General features: G+C 35.7%; 1 protein-coding gene and 1 long non-coding RNA gene across 5 annotated transcripts in view; one reads left to right on the plus strand and one right to left on the minus strand.

The window, feature by feature from the left end:
* Window positions 1-14,860, minus strand: part of LOC125081465 (uncharacterized) — a 489,301-nt gene that overhangs the window by 391,114 nt on the left and 83,327 nt on the right. The window lies entirely within an intron of this gene.
* CD36 (CD36 molecule) overlaps window positions 1-14,860 on the plus strand; it is an 81,918-nt gene that overhangs the window by 35,940 nt on the left and 31,118 nt on the right. The window contains exon 1 of one of the 4 annotated variants that reach the window (XM_047696133.1): window positions 824-886. The exons of 2 other annotated variants lie outside the window; for them this stretch is intronic. The gene's annotated coding sequence lies outside the window, so the exon portion shown is untranslated. Of the gene's footprint in view, window positions 1-823; window positions 887-7,085; window positions 7,287-14,860 lie in introns of those variants that run through there. One more of the 4 variants, XM_047696132.1, reaches the window with a different exon arrangement.

A 14,860-nucleotide genomic window follows, 5' to 3' on the forward strand; every position in this document is an offset into this window, starting at 1 on the left:
CAAGTGTTGTGTATCTTTGAAATTAAGGTAACAGATTGTCCAGTGGCATGGATGTCCATACAATTAAGGTGGTTAGTATGTCTACGAAATGGAACAAAATCACTTTGATTCTCATTATTCAGCTGATTTCTTTGTGTAAATTTTTTTGTTATACCTTGCCACACTCTTCAATTTTCCCTGATGATTAAACAGTAATAAAAAAAAAAACCCTGATATCTTAGCGTTTAAAAGTACCTCATTTTGATCAAGCCATGAGCTAACACGAATGTAACCGGATTTTGCTAACCCTTCTTTATTTTATTTCATTTTTAAGACCCCACTTCAGGGGCTATCTGTATAGTCAGATTACATTTCTTAAGAATCAAATGTGCTTCCCCCTCAGCTCAGTCATTTTTTAAAAATATTTGTCCTGTGAAATTTCAAAATAATAGGTTGTATATATTTTTTTCCTCAACCTTTTCTAATTTGGCACTTGTTAATGGCTTGTTTTCCTTATTGATTATTGTGCTTTCTTTTCTACTATTTCACCATGCCATGTTTTCAGACCTAGGTATCCTTTCACCTGAATATTTTTGTTTTAACCCCTAATAATTCTCCATTTAGTGTATGAGCACAAATTACTCTGACAACTATGCTGATCATACCTTTTCCTTATGTTTCCTAGTATCATTTAAATATTGCCTTATTTTCTTCCCCCTTCCTGAGCTGAGTCAGCTTAGCGAACTGTTGAAGTAAAGACTAGGTCTGTCAACATTTTTAGGTGGCCTGTGAAATTTACATATTGATTTGGCCCTGCCCACATGAGCACTGGCCGCATATACAGAGGTGTTCTCTCTTCAGTCTCTTTTCCACACAGCTCCTACCATGGCTTCTATTAAATATATGGGTAAATTTACTTTCTCATTTTAATGTAGTGTCTTTGCTTTTATCCTGTGTTTCCAGCCATTAGATTACATGGTTTAAATCTAAACTTTAATTACCCTGACATTCTGCATCTTACCTTTAATGGTGTCCTTGAAATTCTCTTCTAAGGCCATCTTAGAAGCCTCTGTTTTAGTTTCTCAAGCTTTGACTGGCATGACATTATACTGTTATGTCTTAATTATGTCCATCTATATTCATTTATTTTTATTCCTGCATGTGAAGTCCTTTCTCACCATAGAAAGCAGGTAAAACATGCCATTGGTTTGATGCTCTCACAAATAAGCAAGGTAGCAATTGAAAATAATAGATGTATATTTATACACATACACACATAATTATGTGTATATACATATGCATAAATATGTATACATATGTGTGTATATTATGATTAGTTATCCCCAAAGATTAAAGTGATAAATTTTACTTATGGTTTGACATTGGTAGCTAATGTTCTGAAATAGTTACAGGCCTTTAGGAGGATTTTATTTAATTTCAAAATAATTCAGTTAGTAACCACTTACAGACTACACATTCACTGTTCATTCTCTGTTGTGGTTAGAAATCATTTTCTTGTAAAGGTAACATCAGGTTTTTTAAAATTGTTGTTCAATGTGTACAAATGTATCAGAGTATATGCAAATTTAGGTATTGATCAAGAACTTTTCATTCTTCTTGTTTTCTTTCAGAAAAGAGTATAGGCTCTTCATTCAGTCTATCTAGGTTTTAATCCATGCTTTGACGCACACCAGCTTTGTGACCTCAGTTATCTAAAGGCGCAGGGAGGTGGTATGGCAGGTCATTGAGGTAACACAGGTGAAAGACTTAGTTCAACAAGCCTCCATTGTGTCTGAGCTCCCTCATGTCATCATCATAATTAGTAGTCTTTGCATACCCATGCAATCTAAAATTGCATTGTATATTATACTAAGATTCTTCTATCATACTAAGATGATTTTTCATTTCCTGGCCTGTAAAAAAACAAAAACAAAAACAAACAAAAAAAAAAAGCCAAACACCTAAAAAATTCCATCTCCTAGTAGAAGCTGCATACAGATTTACATTAGGTTTAAACCTAATATCTGATTTGATCTTTCTGCCTTAGGATGTAGGTGAATTCTGTATGACTATCCCCTTTGTGATGAAAGGAAATCAGAATTACAATGACTGTGTGTTACTGAGTCCACAAATCTTGTTGTTGTTAATAAGCAGTGATCAGAACTCAGGCCATGTGACCCCTCTTTTAGAGTCCTTACACTGCGTACATCATCTGCTTCTCAAATATGTTGCAATATTTGTTACTCAATTCACTTTCTCTTCCTCTTTTACTTCATGAGTGTTAAATTCCATGAATCAGCTTATCCAAAAATATTGTTACGAATGATTTTATTTAAACCATACAAATACTAAAAGAATTATTACTTTTAATATTTTTGAAATGAAGAGAGTCTTTCAAAGTATGACACAATATGTTAAAGGAAATTACTGTGAAAGTTAATGGCAGAAAAATTTTAAACTTTAGTAGTATAAAATTGGACAAAAAATGAAGTTAAATATTATCAAAATTTTTAAAAAAATATCGAATGTCAGAAGACTGGCCAGTTCCTTAGTAATTAACAAGGAAAGGACAAACAAATTCATAGAAGAAAAATGGACAAGAATATAATCACAAATACTTTAAAGATTTATTGGTTTTAGAGACAGCGTGTGTGCACGAGCATAGGAGGGACAGAGAGAGGGAGAGAGAGAATCCTAAGCAGACTCACTCCTGAGCATGGAACCCACGCAGGGCTCAGTCTCACGCCCCTGAGACATCAGGACCTGAGCAGACACCAAGAATCAGACACTCAACTGACTAAGCCACCCAGGCACCCCTCACAAATATTTTAGAATAGAAATGGCTAATATACCTAAGAAAATAGGTTCAACTTCATTCATCTGAATATTTACCAATAAAAAAGTACTTGTTAAAAACTCAAAATTCAGTATAAACTAGTATGAGTGTGTTTGCAGACAGGTAGTCTCACACATTGTGGTGTATATGTATAAACAGAAATCTGGTAAAACTCTACTCCCCACTCCCGCCAAAAAAGTACACACTTTTGACCTAGAAATTTCACTCACTGCTGTTTACAGGTGTCCTAGAACACAGAAACAAAACTATATATGCATACAATGATATTATAATAATGTTGTAGGTGACAGATGACAGATGAGAGCGACACCTGGAAGCATGGCACAACACAGCTGTTGAATCACCATGTTGTACACCTGAAACTAACATTGTGTGTCAGCTGTACTAAAAAAAATTTTTTTTTCATTTTATTTTCTTTTCAGTGTTCCAGAATTCATTGTTTATGCACTCAAGAAATTTTAAAACTGGGGGCGCCTGGGTGGCTCAGTGGGTTAAAGCCTCTGCCTTTGGCTCAGGTCAGGATCCCAGGGTCCTGGGATCGAGCCCCGCATTGGGCTCTCTGCTCAGCAGGGAGCCTGCTTCCTCCTCTCTCTCTCTCTCTCTCTCTCTGCCTACTTGTGATCTCTGTCTGTCAAATAAATAAATTAAAAAAAATTTTTTTTTAAACTGTATATGAATGCTTAGCATTTTTTGTTCAGATCATAGAACTGCCGATGAAAGTGTCATTAAAAAAGAGATCAGTTATTTCAAAGACAATACATCCTTTACTATGGGGTATTTTTCAATAATGGAAAAAGAGAACATTAACTCTATCCAAAATAGGATATTTCCAAGGCATATAGTTTGAGAAGAGTCCGTTGCAGAAAGTATGATTTGGTATGTGTAGTATTCCATATACGTATGTATGTAAACTTAAAATTCATAAAGCTATAGGCAGTTGAGGCGAACATAACTAAATTGGGCATTGAAACTTCTCATTTTATACATTTTTATAATTTTCAATATTTCTTATTTTTTCATATTACTTTAATAAATTCCCCAACATAAACATCTGCTGAATAGCCAATGATCACCATAGCTGATTAAACACTATATGTCAGGCTCTGTGCTAAATCCTTAGTATTATCACTGTTCATCTTTACAACAGTTCTGAAAAGGCAGTATTTCCACTGTAACCAAGAGAGGCAAAGTAGTTAGCAATAGGGCACATGCTTTAGGAAGTGATGAACTCCAAATTCAAACTCTGGTCCGGTGACTGTCAAAATAGATGCTCTGTATCTCAAACCATTGAATATTTGTGGTATGAACAGACAGCCTAGTAACTTCTGATTTCTGACCATCCATGCTATTTTTTTTTAAGGGGGAGGGAGGGAGGGAGAGGGGAGAGATAATTTAAACAGGCTCCAAGCCCAGTATGAAGGCTGATGTGGGGCTCGATGTCATGATCCTGAGATCGTGACCTGAGCCCAAATCAATAGTCAGAAACAACCTACTGAGCCACCCAGGGGCCCCCATTCTGACTCCTTTTAAAATATTATGGTTATGATAATTACTGTGTGTATGCATTTATTTAATTGGTTGCCAGCTTTGAGTCTGGTGTTCACTCTGGGGATTGAGCAGTGAACTAACTGGACAAATGTCTCCCTCCTCTTGGAGCCAGTATTCTAGCAGATGCAAAAACAGGACAAAAAAATAAGCCAAATCTATGTAGAATAGTGCTGCATAATCATCAGATAATAGGACAGAAGGGAGAAAAGGGGCAGGGGCCCAGTGGAAGCAGTTTGAATTCGAGTGCTAGTGATCAGGCCCCTGTCATGTGTTGCAAAGAAGTCCCTCACTTAGTTCTTACCATCCTCTTACTTAGTTTTGTCCATTTTTTGATTAAAAAATAAGAGTAAGAGGTCCTTTAACTACTAACCTCCACTCGACTCAGCCAGTGCCCAGTAACCTCAGGATTCACTTGTCTGTCTGATTTCAAACCCTATTTGGTCACCAAAAAGCGTTCCTAGAGAGCTGTGCCTAAACAGATTTTTTATTCTGTTGCAAGTTTCATCCTTCATTTTACTAGATCTGTCTAGTGCTCTAGTGGATGTACACACGGCAAGGTGTGCTCTCATATAAAATACATCCCTTCAAAATACTGTGGGTACATATTCTTTTCCCAAAATGAAAACCTCAACATTGTTTACTCAGAAATGGGTGCAGCGTTTTTCTGCTTTATTGTCCCAGGTATAGATTTTGCTCAAAATCTAAATGTATGGTTACAGATTTTACCTAGCTGTGCTCTTTCCGGGTCTTAGCACACAAGACTCCGGAAGCTACTCAAGAACTGCTGTCTATGGGATTGAACACAGCTGCCCTCTGGGAATGTAAATTTGGTTCTTTGGACTGCTTGGGACTGTGTGACATTTCTCTCTCCAGAGACAGTCAGAGGGTTTGGATGGCATTAGCCTACTGATGAGTGTTCCAAGTAAGTTCAGTGTCAAAGCATCTATTTTGCTTGTATTTTTTTCTGAAGTATCTTTCTGTGATGGTGTTCATGTTTTCATCGTCATTTAACTATCCTTGCAATATGTTTAAAATTTGCTCTTTAAAATAGGAGCTGTCTGAACTCCTGTGTCTATGAGCTATTTTTGAATCGTCGTGTTGGGGGCAGGGGAAGTGTGTGAGAATTTAAGTTGAGAAGAAAATCTATCAAAGCAGTTCAAAAACAATAAAATAGATACTCTTAAGGTAGTTATTGAAATAGCCCTTTATTACCTTTTTACTAATACAGCAAAGGTCACAGTCCTTCCAAGGACTCCTCTTTTTAAGTTACCTGAAATCTCTAAGCTCTTCTGTTGAAATGAAAAGCATAAATCACAAGGGGATTGTACAAGTTCATTTCTACTTTATCCTAATGGAGTGGTCTCAAGATTTAGAAAGAAAAAGCCTAATAATACCTAATACCTAGTAAGTACTAATATCTAAGCATTCATTTTTAAATATAAGCATCCGTGAAAATACCTAGGAAAAAGAAAGCTTGAGGGAAAAAGGGCAGTTGAGATTCCTGTCCAGTTGCACTGCAATGCTTACAAATGAAGAGAGTCCCGCCATACTCAGAAGGGAGAACACAGGCAATCCAGTGAGAAGGACTACTTTAAATATGATCTAATGAACTAAATATATCCTGCCTGTTATTGTCAGCTCGCTTTATTTCAAGGTTGACTTGGAGACATTTATGCAGTGGCCTGTCTGATAGATGGCAGTTTAACTTTGTAAAGATGTTGATCTTCCTTACATGATTTTGGGAATTTCTTTGTATTCTTAGTATTGATGCTCTCTCCCTGGCAAGACCTTCTGATTTCATTTTAAAATCTTGCCTTTCCTTTAAAGTACCTTAAGTATATACCTCTCTACATTAAAAGGTCATCTTAAATGTAATTCTATTCATTTTTTTAAAAGATTTTATTTATTTATTTGACAGACAGATCACAAGTAGGCAGAGAGGCAGGCAGAGAGAGAGGAGGAAACAGGCTCCCCGCTCAGCAGAGAGCCTGATGCGGGGCCCGATCCCAGGACCCTGGGATCATGACCTGAGCCAAAGGCAGAGGCTTTAACCCACTGAGCCACCCAGGCGCCCCTGTAATTCTATTTAAATGTTATTGAATAGTTGTCTTTTGGCTGAAGAAACCTAAGGGGAATTTCATTTTTTGTTTTCATATGGATATTTTGCTGTACTCATGACAGTTGTGGAAAACTAACAGAAAATGATAAACATTAGTTAAGAATTTGCAGTTAGAACAATATGCTGTTTCCTTTTTTAAAGTCAGTTTATCATCCTTGTTGATTGACAGTGTCTCCAATTGTTTTCAAAATCCTTAGTCTTCATGCACTTTAGATTAATGCTATCTAGAGAAGTGCATTTTCTTTCAGTTTTGTGGAGTTTTGCAAGCTAAATCATGACAAGGAAGTAAGATTACCAGTTCTTCCTAATTTACACTTTCCACCCCCCCGGACCCAGTTCATCATCTGGAATAATGATTATGCAGGAAGATAGAATATATTAGAGGCAGATCAGCAGGTCAGTGCCTTTTGTTTCTCTGGCCTCTGACTTACTTGGATGGGAAAATGGCCAAAAAAAAAAAAAAAAGTCTGCTGAGTATCTCAGATATAGGTAATGGGTCCTCACCAGACCATAAAAATAGACCCGTAAGAGCCATACCAGTAGTGTGATGTGGGTGGGTTTCTTTTCCTTTTTTTTTTTTTTCCCTAATTCCTCTGGCAACAAACCACTCACTGGGATTTGATATCGTACTTTTTTTTTTAAAGCATATTTAAACTCACAGGCTTTATGTAATGAGGATTTTAGTGTAGAATTTTTCTGCAGAGTACCATTTGGTCCTACCAAGAACTGTCTGTTCAAATGTTTGAGCCTTTGATTGAAAAATCTTGCTTAGCCTATTTAAAGGTAAGTCATATGATTTGTTTCTAACAAAAAGGATTTCTATCTCCTAAATGATAGGAGATGACTGTAGTATAATAACACTCTTAAGAAGTTGTATCACAATAACAACAAAAAGCTGTAGCTCTTTTTTCAAAGTCATTAGGCTTTTTTAAAAAATTAGATTTGTGTTGTTTTCCAAGTTACAAGTCTTTCAACATTTTATGTTTAAAAAATATTAAAACCTTGTCCAATGGTCAGTGGCATTTTATTTTTTAATGTTCAAAATTTTTCATCTGTAAACATTTATTTATTAACATTTAAAATGATTTATGATCCAGTTTGATTACAGTGAAACTTTCATTGTACACGTAAGCTATTTATACCTGATTTTTAATTTGGGAATAAAAATTCATGGTAAGATTAATATAATGCATTAATTATTATAAATGACTTGCTATTCTTATGTCCACAACATTTCTAGTTTGCAATTAACTACTTATTACTGGACAGAGTCATTAGTGTGTTTAATTTTCTATCTGAATAGTATTAATTGTTGGTGAACCTTGTCACTATGGTTAAATGCAATGTGTATTTTGGATATGTTCTTGTTAAACATTTTTTTCCTTAATGAACAAAGAAACTCTAATTGCTACTTGGAATGGTAAATTATATTCCAAATAATGATTCTAGATTTAATTAATTAGTATAAATTGTGTAAAACTTGGTAGGTAGGAGAATAAAAAGAAATCAAAATTAATATTTGGGCTCTGTAGAAAACTTATTACAAATAAATATTATAAATAATAAATAAATAAATTAAATTAATTAATTTGTATTATTACAAATACAAATTATTTCCTTGAATGATGACACCAAATTTATTTATTTTTTAAAGATTTTTTTTTTTAAGATTTTATGTATTTATTTGACAGAGAGCAAGAGAGGGAACATAAGCAGGGGGAATGGAAGAGGAAGAAGCAGACTTCCCGCCAAGCAGAGAGCTCAGTAAGGGGCTTGATCCCAGGACTCTGGGATCATGATCTGAGCTAAAGGCGGACACTTAAAGACTGAGCTGCCCAGGATCCCCTAAGTTTAAATTAAGGATAAATCATCCTAGGAAAATTAAAAGTTTCAATAATAATTACAGCAAGTTAATTCATACTGGAAATGGCATAAATTCTCTGGAGTAAATCTCACACAGTTTCTGGAATTATCAAGAAACATAGTGAAAGATGTTTTTAAAATGTTTGCTTGCACTTTTCAGTCCTCTCCTATGTGGTTTTGAGTTAGTAATGTCTTTTGAACTTAAAAGAAGCATTACTTCCAATATTGGTTCAGAAAAAAACCAAAACGAAATTCTAAAAGGGTTTTGTTATGTAGGGTCCAGTGGTCCATTGGATTTTATGAGAGAAAAATATGTAGAAAATCTTTATTTACCAGAATCATTATTATAGCAGAACAATGAATCCAGTCCACCATCATCAGATAACAGCTTAGTCTGGGAGGTACACTGACCTTACAATTAAAGAGTACTTGCACAGGATGTACTAGAAAGTTTGGCATTTATAGTTGCCTCCCTTATTTTTTATGAAAATGTTTAGCCCTGTTTACTCAAGCACACTTGAATCTTGTGGGTTTTCTGTTTCTGAAGGAGGAAATTCTGTAACCATCCTTTGATTTAATCACAAGGTGTTTTCATTCACTGGCCCAAGTTATGGCTAAAAGCTTTAAGCAGCATCTCCTAAACTAGCAGCTACCTCCCATTTGTGTGATACTTTATGTTTATGTATATATATATATATGAACATAAAGTTATATATATATATATATATTCCTATATATATAGAAAAAAATCTGATTAAATTTGTATATATATACAAATTTAATCAGATTTTATTGTCATCTAAGTGTTTTGCAAATAATTGTTCCTACTTGTATACACTATATACATTTATTAGATTAAAAAATTGGCCAGTATGAAATAACATTTTACTGTTTAATTGTATGGTTGTTCAAAATAATATTTCATGATAACATGTCAAAATAACATGTTTTTAAAGATTTTATTTATTTATTTGACAGAGATGACAGGCAGAGAGGCAGGCAGAGAGAGAAGAAGGGAAGTAGGCTCCCTGCTAAGCAGAGAACCCAATGAGGGGCTCGATCCCAGGACGCAGGGATCACGACCCGAGCTGAAGGCAGAGGCTTTAACCCACTGAGCCACCCAGGCACCCCAAAATAACATTTTTTAATAAAGGAAATTTTATACATAATCTCATTTACTTTTGAAATTTACAACCTTATTTGATTAGTGATACAGCCATTTTAGAGAAAATTTAGCCACAGAGAAACTCTCCTATCGAGACCCAAATTAAACCTAAATCACTTGACTTCAAAGTCCAGAATCTGAACCATTGCAAAGCACATGATATCTTACTGTTTATAGTATAATTTGAGGTGGGAAAAAATAGAATTCCTGTCTGAGGTTCGAAGATTAAGAAAAGCTCTAGACAGTCCTACTTAAACTGATATGATCTTAAGAAAATCATTTCAGACCTATAGTAATTCCTCCAAGTACTCCAAAAAGTAGCCTTGTTTCTAGATGGACTTAGTAATGAAGTCCAGTGTACTTACTGTTTTAAGACTACCACGGGAACAAGTTTTAAATTATAGTATTTGAAAGTATAATTTAGTGATATGTATTTTTGTTTCATATTATAGATGTTTATAATTTTTTCCATTGTATATTTTTACATCCACTTATTTTTTTAAATTTTATTTATTTTAGAGGAGGCAGGGACAGAGAGAATCCCAGGAAGACTCCCTGCTGAGTGTGAAACCCTGGGCTTGATAACCAGGACCCTGAGATCATGACCTGAGCTGAAACCAAGAGTCAGCCGCTTAGGTGTCCCTACCCCCACATATTCTAATAGGATAGAAATGCACATGTAAAAAGTTACATGTGGTAACTTTTGTAAGAAAAGATATTGGATAACTTCTCATCTAGTTATTGAAGTATTTTTCTGCAGAGCCGTAGGGTTCTGTGAGGATGACTCAGAGCCCAAGCGAAGTAGGACAGGAAGGGGAAAGGGTCACACTTCTTGTCCCCTTCAACCAGAATAGCTTTTCTTTTAGCTATGTTTATACACTGGAATTGCATGTAAAGAATTCTGTCTCTGAATAGAAGATTATAAGGTATGGATCTAATGACTTCTGTTTCCACATGATGAAATGCAAGCAGATTTAAATTATTGGTTTACACCCATTGCAACTAGCTTGGGTTTGAACCTGAATCATATTTATGTCTAGGAAATCATGGCATGGAAACACACCTAGGTATGGTGTAGGGTCAGAGTGTGAAAAGGAATCTAATTTTGAAAACTAACTTTCATCATCCATATCTAACCTGTTGAATCAATAACACCAAAAATGGGTTTTGTGGGCACCATATTTCTTAGGTGAGGAAGGCCTGTGTACCAAAAGAACAGTGTATGTGTGTGTGGTTGAAAACAGAAGAGTATGATCTGGTTTTCTGTTCTAAGGAAACGTGCAAGGAAGGTTTATGGATAGAATAGGAATTCTGAGCTACTCACTCATGAGTAAGAAAATGTCATGAAGGTCCTAGCATTCATTTATGGTACAAATACTCTTGTAATCTGAGCTTTTTCAAGTTTTGCAGTTCACAGGAAATTTTAGGCTATGCCTTCCCTGGGAGGAGTTTCCCAAGGAACACAGCTTTATCCACACATGGGAAGAATTACAGATTCTCTGGGAATTTTCTCTGATTTTCTGATCTATTTATTGGAGAGGCTTCTTAGAGCTCAGTCTCTCAGTTTCTACCACCAGGTTTTCAACATAGTGGAAATGCACAATGCTCCTAAATTCATTCTGGAAACACTCCTTTGATTTGACAAGGGAAAAAAAACAGGCGAAGGAAAAATTGTATTCTTCTTCCTTCTTTCAAAAATAACCCAAGGGAATAAGATACACTTACAAATTCTACAAAAAGAATAGGATTTATAATCTGTAAATTGATAAGATACAGCTGGTCTCCCTATAGATTCAAGAAAGGTATGTGATAAGTGATATTTTTAAATATGCCTTTTTCTTTTCTCTTCTTTAGAAAACATTCAGCCATTAGTTTTCTGTCCTGTACCTGTGATTTTTCTTTGCTTTCCAGATTTAAGTATCTCAAGCAAGAAGTAAATTATTGCAGATATCAATTTCTTATCTATTCTTATGAAGGAGAAATAATAATAAATGTAATCCAAAATTAGCAAGTGAAATAAATTACTATTTTAATATGTAAGGAACTATGTTTTGAAGAAAACCAAATGTGCAAGACACACATTTTACATGCCCTAGCTAAATGTGAGAGAAGAATGGGGAAGAACTATACTTTTTTTTTTTTTCGTGAAGATAAACATGGGTGGAAAAACCATTCAATAGAATGTGCTGTAACCTGAGCTTTTCTCTTATGTATGCAGTGTGTCTTATGTAATGTTTGGCCTTCCTTTGCCTCAGGTGAATAAAACTGATTTTAATTTTATAATATGAAGCATAAGGTTAAAGTATGAGTTGAATAACAATACCTAATTATTCCTGGTATTAAGGCACTGAAGGAAAATAAATGAACCCAAGTAATGTCAAATATCTTGCCTATTATTAGGGGGGAAGTTGGAAAGTTACAACGGTGTACCAAAAATGAATCAGTTGAAAATGTGGAGGAAAAAAAAAAAGACACAAACTCAGTCTTTCTCTCTCAAAAATATTAATACACATGTGAAGTAATGTCGGATTACTACTTGTAGCTTTCCTTACATAACATCCAAACCAGTGTTATCCCAGTACCTGTCTAACCATGAGATTCAACAGGATAAATTACTTGATAAATTACTTGATACTTCTGTTTTCTGATGAACTTAAAACTCACAAACGGGGATGCATACACTATCTCATTTCAGTTTTAAGTTTAAAGCAGACAGAGCCTGAGCAGGACCCAGGTTTCCCCCTTACTTGACATCTTTGGGGCCCTGGATCCTTAGTAGTCACAATAATGGATTTCCTGGTTCAGAGAGGGAGGCATTGGACAACATGTGCTGTCCCCTGGGTCTTCTGGCAGACGTTCCTGGGACTCTGCCCTTTGCAGAAACCCTTCCCTCTAGTACATGGGCTACTTGAATAAAGGAAAATAATTCTGGAAACAGTGAGATAGATTTATGATTTGATTACGGTACAGAATCTAGAAAAGGGCAAATATATGCACATGGATCTATTTTAACAACAATAGGAATTTAATTTTTAAGTCATTTTATGTTCCTTCTGTCAGAGTTGCAAATGACATGACTATTAGTGAAGATTTTTAGTGAAGTTTTTATGGAACATAAAATAACTTTCTAAAAGGTATGACTTAATATTTGAGTTTTTTTTTAAATAGATTCATGATATTTAATAAAGAGAACTGCAATTTAACCGTGGGGATTTCCTGTACTAATTTTTAAATGGGTTTGCAAAGCCATTGATTTCTATTGATATTCTCGTAGAGCTTCTTCAGTGTGGAGGAAAGGAGAGCATCAGGTGGGAGAGGGGGACGAAGCTGGGAATCTAGACCCAGGGTTCCCACCACGGTTGTACTCCATAGTTACTCTGCCCATTTGTCATCCATGTAAGAATCTGAAGAACCAGTTCAGCCACTTGAAAACTGCAGATCTCGTCGTAGCATCTTACTTTACACATGAGGAAACTGAAGTGTGAGAGATTAAGTGGTTTGCCCACTGTCATCTGGCAAGACAGTTGCAGATCAGTTTTTTGGCTTAATCTCTAGTCAGTATACTAAGTCTCAACTACACTAGGTTAGATCTCTGTATTCGCATTGCTACTTGAGGTAAAACGTGCAAATGGGAGTTGGAGGATGGTCTTTGAAATGAGCATTCAGTAAGATATTACTTAATAAGCTACCCTGATTATGATTATTTGTTCATAGTGTAGAGAATACCAGGATAGCAATGCATGTTACATGATTTCAGAGAGTAGGGAAAGCTTTTCTTCACACTTCACCCCCAAGCAATTGATAAAAAGCCAAATCCAGACCGCAGGAAACCTAAGTCACTTGTTTAGGCTTGTATATTTACTTTTTACATTGGAAAAAACGTTTGACACTAATAGGATTCAGGCTGCTTAGCCATCAGAATCTCCATGTGAATGAGTTCAGTGCACCCTGATTTACAGTGGAAGTATCCAGGGTATAAGGCATGGGTAAAGAGATATGACAAAGATAAGAATGAGTAGAGGTAAGTAAATAAAATTGCCCTGGGAAAACCGTACCACTTATCTTTCTCCATTTTGAGGACAAGTCTTATTTTCTTAGCTATACAAGTAATATTCTTTAAAAAAAGAAATGGTTCTGGGGCGCCTGGGTGGCTCAGTGGATTAAGCCGCTGCCTTCGGCTCAGGTCATGATCTCAGGGTCCTGAGATCGAGTCCCGCATCGGGCTCTCTGCTCAGCAGGGAGCCTGCTTCCTCCTCTCTCTCTCTCTCTCTGCCTGCCTCTCTGCCTACTTGTGATCTCTGTCTGTCAAATAAATAAAATCTTAAAAAAAAAAAAATAATAAATAAATAAATAAATATAAAAAAGAAATGGTTCCTCCCACGGAAATAAGTGCTCATGATGTCATAAGAGTGGCACTTCTGTTGCAGCAACACTGTAGAGGGAAAATCTGAGACCACAAGAAAAGTAGAATTTTTATTTTTTTTTTAAGATTTATTTATTTATTTGACAGAGATCACAAGTAGACAGAGAGGCAGGCAGAGAGAGAGAAGGAAGCAGGCTCCCTGCTGAGCAGAGAGCCCGATGCGGGGCTCGATCCCAGGACCCTGGGATCATGACCTGAGCCGAAGGCAGAGGCTTCAACCCGCTGAGCCACCCAGGTGCCCCGAATTTTTATTATTAAAGTGTTGGCAAAAAATATTTTGTGTGATTTTTTTTAATCTGCAGTCTCCATTCTTTTGGCATTTATGTTTTCCATGGCCTTGGGCAATGAAGCAGGGAATATTTGTTTCTAAGCTACAAGGCACATTTTAACTGTTCATCAATGCCAGGTCATCCCCACTTAAAAAAAAAAAAATAGAGTTGTAACCAAAAATAGGAATGTGCTTTCAAATATTAGAAGGAACAAATTCTTATTTCTTACAATAGAATCCACTCATATCAGAAATAATTTCCTTTCAGTCTTTGTGAAATAACCACGTAGTGTATAAAGATACCAAAAATAAGATAGACTAGGTGCAATACATACAAGCACAAATTAGTTGATTTTAGCACAATCGGTGTGAAGCAATTGCCCATGATGACAAAATAATATTGCAGTTGAATACGCAAAAAAGAAAAACAACAAAAAACAAAAAACTGAGACTCGTAACAAAGCAGTGCCTATCATTAAAACTACATATCCTCTACCTCATGTATTTAAATTCTTCACATCTATGGTCTATCCAAAATTCAGTTATTAACAATGAAATTGAAAGTGAAGTACACGGGGTGCCTGGGTGGCTCAGTTGGTTGAGCGACTGCCTTCGGCTCAGGTCATGATCCCGGAGTC

This window comes from Lutra lutra, chromosome 11 (assembly GCF_902655055.1).
Source record: "Lutra lutra chromosome 11, mLutLut1.2, whole genome shotgun sequence".
Classification (NCBI taxonomy): Eukaryota; Metazoa; Chordata; class Mammalia; order Carnivora; family Mustelidae; genus Lutra; species Lutra lutra.